The sequence below is a fragment of the Astyanax mexicanus genome, chromosome 13 (genome assembly GCF_023375975.1).
Source record: "Astyanax mexicanus isolate ESR-SI-001 chromosome 13, AstMex3_surface, whole genome shotgun sequence".
Lineage (NCBI taxonomy): Eukaryota > Metazoa > Chordata > Actinopteri > Characiformes > Acestrorhamphidae > Astyanax > Astyanax mexicanus.
Genome location: NC_064420.1, coordinates 12,608,192 through 12,621,712, shown reverse-complemented (window position 1 = coordinate 12,621,712; position 13,521 = coordinate 12,608,192).

Sequence of the window (13,521 nt, the reverse complement as noted above, 5' to 3'; positions counted from 1 at the left end):
ATTTCAACATGTCTGCAACTCTAGATCAACCAGGTTTTTATTAAATGACTTAAACTGAAATTATTCACCCTGTTGTGCAACTTACCGTAATATTGTGGGTGCATGCATTACAGGAAATAAATCAATTAAAATGTGATTAAGATGGAATATATAATTGTGGTGTGGGTATAAGACATCAAAAGGCTATATTAGATCAAGCAATCATAAACATAAAATTAAACCAAAATAATTAAATTACATTAAATTAAACCAAAATAATTCAAAAATCAGTAGTAGGTGAGAGTGTCTACCTGTAAAACCAGAACAGAATAAACACACAAAATCATAAAGCCAGTGGTCAGTGAGTGTGTATAATTAAAAAAATTATATAATACCTATAAAACTCTATATAACATCAGAATAAAGCCAAATACACTTAAATACAATAATCATCATGGTCTGTAACATTGTTCACCTGCATAACTCTGTAAGCATTAGAATAAACATAATTAAATAGTCAGTAAGTGTATTTACCTGTAAAAGTGGTCAGAGGTCAGAACGTGCTGTTGGTCAGTAAAGTTATGGAGATGTTAGGAGATCACAATTTGATGATCACAGGTTTGAGTGCTGATCTTTTATCTGAGAAAGCCACCTGATTGACTTTAATTAAGGGCTGATAAGATAAACTAGGTTTGGGATGGGTACTGGGAATACTGACCTTCTTCCAGCAGATTTCTGGAAATGGTTGATCGTACACACTCACACACATAAAACCACAAGGGATTGTTTAATTGCATTTGTTCTTTGGATCAAATAAACACTTACGGCCTAGATAAGGCGCTCATCACTGCAGATCATTTTCTTAGATTACTGTTGGACAGTGTTGTGCGGGTGAAGAGTGTAATCTAGGTACAGGGGTTGGACAATGAAACTGAAACACCTGGTTTTAGACCACAATAATTTATTGTCCTGACGGAAATTGTTCTGGTGGAAACAGGAGAGGTTAGCACCTGAACATCCCTTTCAGACAGCTTCCTCTTGCATCCACAGTTAATCCTGTTGGATGTGGTTGGTCCTTCTTGGTGGTATGCTGACATTACCCTGGATACCGTGGCTCTTGATGCATCACAAAGACTTACTGTCTTGGTCACAGATGCGCCAGCAATTCGTGCACCAACAATTTGTCCTCTTTTGAACTCTGGTATTTCACCCATAATGTTGTGTACATTGCAATATTTTAAGCAAAACTGTGCTCTTACCCTGCTAATTGAACCTTCACACTCTGCTCTTACTGGTTCAATAATGTGCAATTAATGAAGATTGGCCACAGGCCACAGGCAATTTAGCCACAAAACCAACTCACACACTAAAATGACAAGTGTTTCAGTTTCATTGTCCAATCCCTGTATATAGGTATCAAATTCTAGGTTTATTTTTATTATGTTATGTTATTGGTTCAGCTCCTGTACTTCTTTATGATTGGTCACTCATCTGATTTTAAAGCTTGAGCATTTCAGATTAGACCCAGTAGATACACTATGAACCCACAAACACAAAAACAACAAAAAACCTAAATGACTAAACTATGTTAAGTACGTTTTAACATTTCCAAACATTACTCAAGTACTTTGAGTTCAGTGAACATTTTCAACTGTATAAACAGTTAAAAAAAAGTTTAGTCTGCTGCATTTGGCTGCTTCTTTTCCATTGGCTTCTGGGACCATATATTTGCATGTTGGGTGTGTCCTCCAATTTCTGACCCTCACCATCAGTGTGTAGTCATTCTTTCCTGGCGACCTTAGATACACTTGTAGTTCATATATTAGGATTAGCGGATGGCTCCTATGTTGTAGATTGATAAACCAAGCATTAATTTCTGAGCTGCTAACTCTGTGTACCCTGAAAGACTTTGCTTCCCAATTGTATATGCGACACACTAATACTTTAGGATTAAACTATGTACTTATCTTAATAGTTGGGGGGTTGGGAGATTAGTACACAAAACATTAACATACTAAATTGTTTCGTTCTAATAAGAATAATGAATTATTTATTTTCCTCCCTCCAGCTGCATGCTGCACTTTCCTGCAATCTTTCTAATATTTTGGCATTCCATTGTGGGATAATGGTGTCCATCTTTACCACAGAATTTCTGAGTATATTGTGGATATTTTAATATACTCAACTTTATTTACAATGTTAGTAACTAGCTGCTTGTTTTTTGGTGGATGTGAGTCTTTGTTTTGTTAAAGCTTTGTTTTGTTGAGGTCCTTGTTCAAAAATATGCTCCAGTCTCCAGCTTTGCTGACCTCAGCTGTTGCCTTGTCAGAGTGTATGGTTTGGCCAGCTTTGAAACTGAGGTCAGTACTGAGAGAAAAACAAATAGCTAAGATGAGAGCACCTGAATGACCTCCAAACAAGCAGTTAGTTCTCTCATCCTAATTGCGGCTCCACCAGAGAAGCTCTTATCCACCTTCCACCCCAAACTCATATTGTGTCTTAGCTAATAATTAAAGTTTAAGCTGTCATGGTAAAATATGCAAGTAAGTAAAATACATTTATTCTTTAAAAAGAGATACATTTTGAGATACAAAGTTGTTTGCAACTTGCCAAGTTTCAATGTATTTATTTAGTTACTTATTTTATTTAGCCTTTATTTAACCAGGTCAATCCAATTGAGACACAATGAACTATTTTCCAATGGAGGCCTGGCCAAACCAGCAGCCTAAACATCAGTTTCAACTTTAAAACAGACAATTCACAATTACACCATTAAAACACCAATCAAATAACAATGTACAAAATACAATCTGGTTGTATCAGTGGTGTTGGATAGCAGGACTTTTAACAAAGCAAGAACAAGAATGATTAGCGGCTGATTCCTGATTCTTTACAAGGTTTCTGAATGTACCAAAATAAATTAGTTCCTCAGAGATTCTGCTCTGCAGTGAATTCCAAGCAGCAGGTGCAGAATCCAGAAATTAGTGCTCTCCAAATTCTGTGTGAACTTTGGGAACTTTGGAAACATTAAGCAGGTAACAGTCATTGGAGCGTAACACATAAGTACTCTGGGTTAATGATATAACCACATAAATATTGAGGGATTTGACCTAGAATGGCTTTATAGATGAACATGTGCCAATGTGAAAGGCGTCGTGCGGCCAATGAGGGCCACTCAAATCTGCCATATAAAGTGAGCGAAGGCTTTGCAACCTGCAACAAACCTCAATGCACTGTGAAATATAAAAAAGTAAAAACATCCACCCTGTTATGGCAAGCTTTTAATGACAGGGTGGACAGTAATAGGGTGGTCAGTTTTTGAGAAAATTGGCATTTGATGAAAACATGGTTGGCCTATAATTACAGACAAGTTGTGTAATGCTGACCTTACACCTAACGATTTTCATAAAATCACGAGAGTCTGGCTAGAATCGAGCTGCAGTCGAGTCGCGTCATCTCTACCATTAAGTGTAAGGTGGTAACAACTGGAAGTTTTAGTCAGTTAGGTTTGCGTCATTGAGCTCCGATAAAATCAACCATGTTTAATATTATCGCAAGTCTTGAGACTCTGCTCACGCAAATACTAACGTGAATGATGTCAACAACCAATAGGAGAGCTACGGGGACTAACAAGAATACATTTCACATGACTCTTTACAAACAATAAAAAAAGAACACATTTTGCAGTTAATACGCCTTATTTGGTTCTTACTTTAATATATACAGTATTTTAAACACAGGTAGCACTTTAAAGTCATTATATTTAAAGTTATATTATTTTGCACAGTTGTTTAATAGTGCAGTCTTATTTTTAATACAAACAAGTTTAATAAATACAGATTTTGCAAAAATGATCTTCTTTATTGCATTAATTCTATCTAAAATAATGGCAAATGTACAGTCATATGAAAAAGTTTCCAAAAGCACACCTCAGGTGACTCTGTTTGTGGCGTTTGTGCTTGCAGAAATGGCTTCTTTCGTATCACTCTCCCATACAGCTTCTCCTTGCAAAGTGCGCTGTATTGTTGACCGGTGCACACTGACACCATCTGCAGCAAGATGATGCTGCAGCTCTTTGGAGGTGGTCTGTGGATTGTCCTTTACTGTTCTCACCATTCTTCTTCTCTGCCTTCCTGATATGTTTCTTGGCTCTGCCACTTCTGGGCTTAACAAGAACTGTCCCTGTGCTCTTCCATTTCCTTACTATGTTCCTCACAGTGGAAACTGACAAATTTTTGTATCCTTTCCCTGAACAACTATGTTGAACAATCTTTGTTTTTAGATCATTTGAGAGTTGTTTTGATGAGCCCATGATGCCACTCTTCAGAGGAGATTCAAATAGGAGAACAACTTGCAATTGGCCACCTTAAATACCTTTTCTCATGATTGGATACACCTGGCTATGAAGTTCAAAGCTCATTGAGGTTACCAAACCAATTTTGTGCTTCAGTAAGTCAGTAAAAGTAGTTAGGAGTTTTCAAATCAGTAAAATGATAAGGGTGCCCATACTTTTGCACCATAATTTTGGTTTAATGCATATTGCACATTTTCCTCATTTCAGTCCTGAAATATTACTGTGTCCATCAGTTATTAGATATATCAAACTGAAATGGCTGTTGCAAACACCCAAATATTTAGAACTAAAAGTGATTAAGATTAATAGGGGAGCCCAAACTTTTTCATATGACTGTATAGCAGTGAAACAAGGTTGTAGCAAAAAAAAGGGCGGGGGGAAGCTTATAGGCAGAGTTGAACACAAAATGTATTCTATAAAAAAATAATGATAAAACTAACAGTGTGGCAGAAAAATAAACCGTTAATGGGGACAAATTGTGAGTCTTTGATAAACCATAGTATTGATATACAGAATCTTTACAAAGTCGTGTAGTATATTACCTTTCATCAGCAGCTTGTTACAACAGGGAAGACAATTGCATTCCTGTACAATTAAAAATAGATTAAGCTTAGAAAGTATGATTTATGTGTAGTCTGAGGTCTTATCATTAGGATAAATAGTGTAAATCATATATAAAGGATATACATTAATGTCAAATTCCTACCAGAACAGGCCCTCTTAGTCAAACTGAATGGCAAGACATTGTACAACATGGCTGAGCTTTTGAAGGGAAACGGCCAAACCAGCAATCATGGAAGTGATTATAAGCTTAAACTAAAGGCAGTTGGGCTCGATCCATTGATATGACCTGATTGTACCTGATTACAATGGTGGGAAAATACATTAAATCACTGGATCTGAATGCTGGTTCTGGAGTACCACTGTCCTGCTGGTTTTAGCATTTTCCTTTGCAGGTGTGCTCATCAGGTGTGCTGTAATTAGTATACATGCAGAACCAGGCCTGAGAACCACGGCACTGTCTGAAAGTCTGAAAGCATACAGGATTTAGTGGTTGGGTTTCAGTTGGTTCTGTAAATTGTAGTGATCTATTAGCGTCTCACTTCTTCTTTAGCCCTGAGCCCTCTTTTAGTCAGACGTACAGTAGCTCCTTCCCAATGGTTTTTACAGCATTCCCACTGAATGCTAATACAGCCATTCAGTGGGTGTGACCACAGTGCCTTTCCCTTATGGTGGCATCACATGCATACCGTCTATATATTTTTGTCTTTTAATTTATTGATTCTTAATCCAATCTGAAGATTGAATTTGATGAAGATCTGATCACATGTTACATAGCAACGTTTTCCAAAGCTGCCCACAGATGCAAAACCCACAAAATGATAAAACAAGAGATGATAAAACAATTATGCCTACTGGTCTGATAGTGGCATCTGTTATCCAAGTGTAGATAAGTCAAGGCCATGAAGAGCGCCTGTGAGTCTAAACGGAATAATGCAACGTAGGGTTCTTAGCTGGAAATGTGCAATTCCACGAGGATAAACAACATACCAACGGTGAGTAAAACCCTGAATTCTGAATTGCTTCTAATTGGCTTTTGGAGTCAGTGGAATATCCCCATGTCTCAATTTAAATAAATTAAATGCCAAATCACTTTTCCTACACCTACGTTTATGAAATATGATTAAGCTTTATGCTTAAAGTGCTGTCTGGCTTTAGGAATTTTATTCTCTTTAAAACATGTGGTTAAACATGTTAAATAATAATCTAATTTTATCTTGAAATAAAATGATTTTTCCAAAAGATTCCAAATTAATTGCTTTGAAATATTACTTTTTTTTCAGACACAATTTACATTTATTTAAAAAAATCATAATAAACATGAACAGTTTAAAAATATGAAATAATAACCTTTTTTATACACTTGTGTTTCATTAATAATACAATTTTTTATACATTTCACAGTTGTTCTATTCTGTTTTTAATGCTATAAAAACTTTGTATACTATATAATCTTTGATTTTTTGTTGTGTATGAAATGTGCTATATAAATAAAGCTTGTTTAATCTGATTGATATTAACAATTAAATTTACAAATTACAATAACAGACACCATGCCTGTCATATAAATTTTGAATGACAATTAAAAAAAAATACCTTATTCTTGTATTGAAAAAAACTAATCAGTTTAATATTTAAAGTACAGATAAGGTAGAAGTAACAGATGTTTAGCTTTGAATGTTTTTAGTCTCCTATTAAATAAATAGTTTAATCAGGATGCAGCTAAATGTGTGTTGTATTCTAAAGGCAGATATTTGCTTAAATAAGGCAAATAATCTTACAGTAGAGTCAGACAGCTCTGACATGCTCTTCTCTACATTTGGTAACTATTGTTTTCCACAAATGTTCATTTAAATGCTTGAAAACATTTAATTAAACATTTTGTATATTGGAAAGTAAGTTTGTTAATTTAACTAATTAACATAATTTAGAATTTTATTTGGATTCTTATAATTAGCATTTGCTATTGTTGTCTAGTTTACGCTGTCCATACACTATACCTTTAAAATGCCTTTAAAAAGTTTCTGAAAAGACTTTTAATAAAATAAAAATCTGACGACCTCTCACATCTTAAGACAAGTCACAGACCTTTTACTCACAGGCTAAGATTTTACAAAGACTGGGGGTCACTATTTACAAGACTGCAACTGGATCATTTCTGAGATTATTTCCCATCATGCTTCTGGTGGAGTTTACATACAATACATATTACATATTAATTTACAAATAATGTGTATATAAATACTTTTGTCCTCATCAAAAGTGTATTTTTCTGCCACACTGTTAGTTCTTGATATTTTTGAATAGAATATATTTTGTATTCAACTCTGCCTCATTTAAATAAACCCGCCCCTGAGGGCTGCCTGAGAGCAGAGCGGAGCTGACGGCCTGTTACTGGTCCCACCCATACAGTCATTGGTCCCACCCCGGCTAGGTGTAACCCAGCGCTTTTACAATAACCACACCTTTTTAAATAGAGCTGAATAACGTTTTTAAAAATGAGTTCTGTGGGGATATAAAAATGTTACAATATAAGCAGAGGTTACACTAGCTGTTGCATTTAAATAATAGAAATAGAAAGTTGTCTGTTTTGCCATTAAAACCTATGGGTATGGGTGGGGTTACACAGCTTTCTGCAACCGAACAGCAGGGGGCGCCCGACCTGTGGTGGCTTCACTGTTGAGAGACGATGCTCTGTCCAGCTATACACAGTCTATGGTTTGAGACAACCTTGTATAGTAAAGGGTCACAGTTTCACTGCTATATATTTAAATTTATTTTAGCTTGAATTCATACAATAAAAACCATCATTCTTGCAAAATGTGTTTTTATTAAACTTGTTTGTATCAAAAATAACACTGCACTGTAAGACACAATAAAACAATATAATGACTTTAACATGCTACCTGTGTTTAAAATACTGTTCATATTAAAGTAAGAACCATATAAGGCATATTAAACACTGCAAATGTGTTCTTTTTCAAATCGTTTGTAAACCAGTCACCTAAAATTTTCTTGCCCTGCTGCTTCCCGTAGCTCTCCTATTGGTTGTTGACATTGTTCACGTCACTATTTGCGTGAGCCGAGTTTCAAGATATACAATAATATTAAACACGGTGGGACGTAAAAAAGACTGACTAAAACTTTCAATCCTCACCACCTTACACTGAACCATCGAGATGACGTGAGCGTAACTCGACTCTAGTAAGACTCTCCTGATTTTATCCCAACTCTGGACATTTGTCTGCGACAGTGAAATCGCTTGAAAATCATTAGGTATAAGGTCAGCATTAGTCAGAACAGCCACAAGAAAATAAACACACTGGAGTAATTCTCTGAATCAGGGGCCCTTTTAATGGAAACCAAAAAAGCACTTTAGAGTAATTAAATAATAGAGCAAAGTGTCTTTGCATTGTGATGTAAAACATTATTTTTTACATAAAATTATATTATTAAAATATATATATAAAAAATGTGTTGTATAGTATTTACACGACCATCAATACTTCTTTAATGAACAATAGACAAATAGAAACTGTGATTAATGCCAAATTTTTGCTTCCAGTGTAACCATATATATGTCTGTGTTAACCAAATATATATATATATATATTTTTTTTCTATAAGCTTAATTTTATCACATTAAAACATAAGTTTTAAGGTACTAAAATTGGTAAACACATTATATACAAGAAAGCAGTGATAAGTTTTCTCCAGTGTGAATATAAATGTTTTTTTAATTTATTAGCAATGCCAAACATCATTTCTACACTGAGAAATTTCCATCAAGAAACATGTCATTTTCTCTATAATGATGTCAACGGAACAGGGGTGGGTTTCCCAAAAACGATCAATCTTAGCGAATAACGAACGAAGTAACGAATGACGTGTGTAAAGAACGAGCCAGTTCTGCGAGTGCTTCCCAAAGAGCTTCGCAAAGCGAAAATTAACGAACGAGGTTAAAGAACGTCTTTGTTGACTCCTCCCCCGAAACAGCGCACTCAATCGATCCACAAATATCGATTCAACATTGCCAATATGCAGTATTTATTCACTATTACACCCTTTAATATTAATCGACTATGTAAAAATTTTTTTAATAAAAACATTGAATGAGACATGTCCAACTTTTGACTAGTATTTATATATTTTCGAGCTGACACACCCCAGAGTTTACCCAGATGAACGGCCACAATGTTGGTTAGAAGCACCTGATTAAGGAATAATATTAAATATTACCTGCACATTCACCGATACCCTTTACAATACGTGTAGGTGTGATTAAAGACACCGCGGGCGTCCCCTGCACCGGACATACAATACCATGGATTTTCCCAATAGCATGGAAATATATTGTATTGTGCTGTAATTCCCGGGCTGGTGGGAAGTGTATATAAGTGTGTATTCCACAGTAACAGCCTGATTACAGAATCCACGGACTTGGTGACTTTGCAGCTTTGCTTAGACCGTGAGCATCATCTGCAGGAATCTGGATTTTAATAATGTATTTGTGGGTTTGCCCAGTTAGACTACAAGCCACAGACAAAGTTGGCATTATAATATAATATAATATAATATAATATAATATAATATAATATAACTCATTCACTCACTTACTCACTCATCGTCAAACCGGAAACCGGAGCACCCGCAAACACGGGGATAATATAATATAATATAATATAACATAATATAATATAATATAATTAATAGTAATATAATATAATTGCTTCAACCACGGAAATTAACATTTTTCTCCCTCAAAATTGGCGGTCCCTGGTGTTTAAGGTGCTAAACTGCAAGTCGAGATCCCCTAAAGAAGCTCTCTAAAAATAACGACTGGGTAAGGGCACTCGTTAAACTGCGAGCGAGTTTACGTAGTACTTTAGTTATGCACGGGTTTGGGAAACACTCTTTAATTAACGATCAATCTTAAGTACGAGTTAACGAAGTTCTTAGCGTTACGAAGCTTTCGGGAAACCCACCCCTGATTATTAATTTTATAGGGGGGTAAATTGAATGGTGTAAAAGGGTTGAACAAAAATGGGTAATGTGATAAAATTAAGATTATAAAATCAAATAAGTTTTAAGGTACTAAAATTGGTAAACGCTTTATGTACAAGAAAGCAGTGATAAGTTTTCTCCAGTGTGAATTTAAGTGTGATTTTAAGTTATTAGCTATGCCAAACATCAATTCCACAGTGAGAGCAGTGATAAGGTTTTTTGTCCCATGTAAATTCTCTAGTGGTTGTGTAAAACTTTTTCAGGGAAGTGTAAAATATTTCACCGGTATGTTTCACATGTTTTAAATAAAACACATGCCTTAAATTTTAAAATCATTTACATGTAGAAACTTAAAAAAAGAAGTTATTTAAATGCATAAAATAAAAAAAGTGTTTTTCCCGTTTTTCAAATGCATTTAAATGACAAATGCAGGAGTATTATATATACAGCTAAAATAAAGCTAATAAAATATGTGTTCTCATAAATTTTTTATTAATGATTATTTACCTTAGTTTTTCTGTTCACAGTATTTAACAATAGCCCTGATTGTCTAACACTACTGCTATCAGCTCATTAAAAATACACCTAGTAATAATGCTATAAATACCGAGGTACTTGAACTGATAACTGATACATCATGGAAAGTATTTGAGGTGATGTTTACTGTGGCCCTGAATAAAGATTTATAATAAAGATTATAATTAAGATTTTTAATAACCTTCACATGAACTTGATTAGATAAATAACACAAATGATGCAATTCTTATATAAACTCCACTTTATATTTTTATATGTATTTATTTACTGAAACATTAGTATTGAGATAAATGATAAATCCAAATTATGTAAAGCATCAATAACAGTAAATTGAAGTGTGTTAATATAGTTGACTTATTTGAGTTATAATTACTATCTAAATTGACCTCCATTAAACAAACATTCAGTAGACAAATGCTTGTTGGAATATAATTTCTAAAAATAAAAATAAAAAAAATGTTGACCATTTAATCTGATACATTTTTACAGAAAACACCTAAGGCATAATCACAATTTGACTGTTAGGCAGTTAATGTTTTTTTTTTTTTTCAATTAACATTTAGATTTTATTAGGCTTTAATATGTACTGTACTGTAAATTATACACATATTCCAATAAATATTTACCTCATATTTTTATAATCAAAATCTTGACAAAAACAATCAAATAACAGGATTAAAACTATAATACAGCTGAAGGGACAATCCAATACAGTATGGATCTGTTTAGTTTACCTGTAAAATGAACTAATATTAAGATTTTATACATTCATTTATTTCCACATTTAGCTTAGACGGTAACACCACATGATACTTAGCACATTATAAAATTGTATTAAGTCTGACAATTTTAGAGTAAAAAATGTAACACTTGCTATTATTTGCAGTCTGTCTTAAATTCACTTAAATTCACACTGGATAAAACTTATCACTGCTTTCTTGTGTATAATGTATTTACCAATTTTAGTACCTTAAAACAAAAAAATAAACCACCTAAAACATCAAAAATTCTACTGCAACAGTAAATAAATAAATATTAACAAAAAAATTCATACTGGAAAAAAAAACTGTGTGAAAAGGGAGTGGCGATCTATTACAACACCAAATAATTAACCCCGGAGAAAAGGTAAACACTTCATTTAACACTTAATTATACTATTATCTTAAAAAGACTATAATCTTTTCAGGGTGATCCCAACTAATTTAAATTGCATTAGGTAAAAAAAAGTACACTGTAACACATTTCTGTTTTTTTTTTTTTTTTTTTTTTTTTTGTTGCATTGATTCTGTGTAATGTCCAGATCCTTACTGGTGAACCTGTATACAGCATGTTACTGTAGATCTGCAAAGCATTATAGACTAATTATGTGATGTTGCAGTTTTTGTGCTGAATTTTCCTTTTAGCAGTTTAAACAAGAATTAATATCATTAGTATCAAAGTATAATTGTCATTAGCCTTTTCTTATGATACATTCAACTCAAATACTATTTTAATTATCATATAGACAGAAGAACATCTTTATATCCTCCAATCCTGTATATAAACACAGACAGCCTCAGTGTATGTAGCTGAAATGTACAGAGAAAGGCAGCCAGTCTTTTAGCTTTACAGACACATGCTAATGTTCAGTTAAATCAGCATGCTAATATGTTAAGCTAGCCTACTTCACTACTGTACTTAAGTACTAAAATGCTGGAGTATTTTTTTTTCTCCTACTTCCACTTTTCCACTTAATAATTTCCATATTTTTACTCTGAAACATTTTTCATGTGCTGCATCATTACTTGTTATAGTTATATAAATGCTAGGAATCATTTCAAACCCACATTATCAGTAGATGCTCTGCACTGTCACTGTGTTTGAGTGAATCAACCAATCAAAAATTATATCTTATAAGAAGACCTCACTGCTTTCTGTAATAACTACATAACACAATACTGCCTTTTTTAGTAAACTACTTGAAATACTTAAGTACAAAAATGTTGGATACTTTAGTGCTTCCACTTAAGTGTGGAGCTTAAAAACACTTCAACTTCTACTCATAACTTTTTTTTACAGAGCATTTGTTATTTTTACTCAAGTCTGGGTCTCTTACTCAATGTCTGATCATACCTTTCAAGTGATGAATAGGCAGTCTGTGTCTGTGAAAATGTAACTGAAGTTAAGTGTGAAAAGTAAAATTTTTTTGCTGTGCGGAGCTTTAATTTGAGCCTTTTAGAGCTTTAATTTTAGTCGCGTGGAGATTTAATTTTAGCCGTTAAGAGCTTTACCTTTAGCCAAGCAGAGCTTTAATTTTAGCCATGCAGCTCAAAGATTTCAGCGACATGTGAAGCTTTAATTTTAGCCGTTTGGGGCTTTAAATTTTGTTGCACAGAGCTTTTAATTTAAGCCGTGCAGCTTACCGATTTGAGCAACGTGCAGAGCTTTAATTTTAGCCGTTCAGAGCTTTAATTTTAGCCATTCTAAGCTTTAATTTTGGCATCACAGAGTTTTAATTTTAGTCGTTCTGTGCTTTAATTTTAGTCGTGCAGAGCTTTTAATTTTAGCTGTGCAGCTGACCAATTTGAGCGACATGTAAAGCTTTAATTTTAGCCATGCAGCTCACCGATTTGAGTGACACGTAGAGCTTTAATTTTAGCCATGTGGAGTTTTGATTTTAGCTGCATTGAGCTTTCATTTTTAGCCATGCGGAGCTTTAATTTTAGGTGCGCTCTGCTTTATTTTCTTTGTTTGCATTTATGCTGGTTTCTCGGGTCTTTTGGTTAGAGTTATAATGGCTGCTTCACTTGAAGCTTCAGGGTTTTTCGTTTCCAAAGACTTATTTATCTTATTTAACCATTTATCCATGATATGTAAAATGAAGAGAACTACAATCAGATTCTCATTTAGAACACAACTCTTGTGTTAATCTACTTTATCTGCCTGTGACTGTACTATGCAAAAAAAAAAAAAAAAAAAATCAACAAACCTAACCATGTTTTTTTTTTTTTTTTGCAAATACATAAATTCTTATCATCTTATTAATTGATTTCGCATCTTAACTTACATTTGCTGAACTATTTATATTAAAATCATTTTTACTTTGC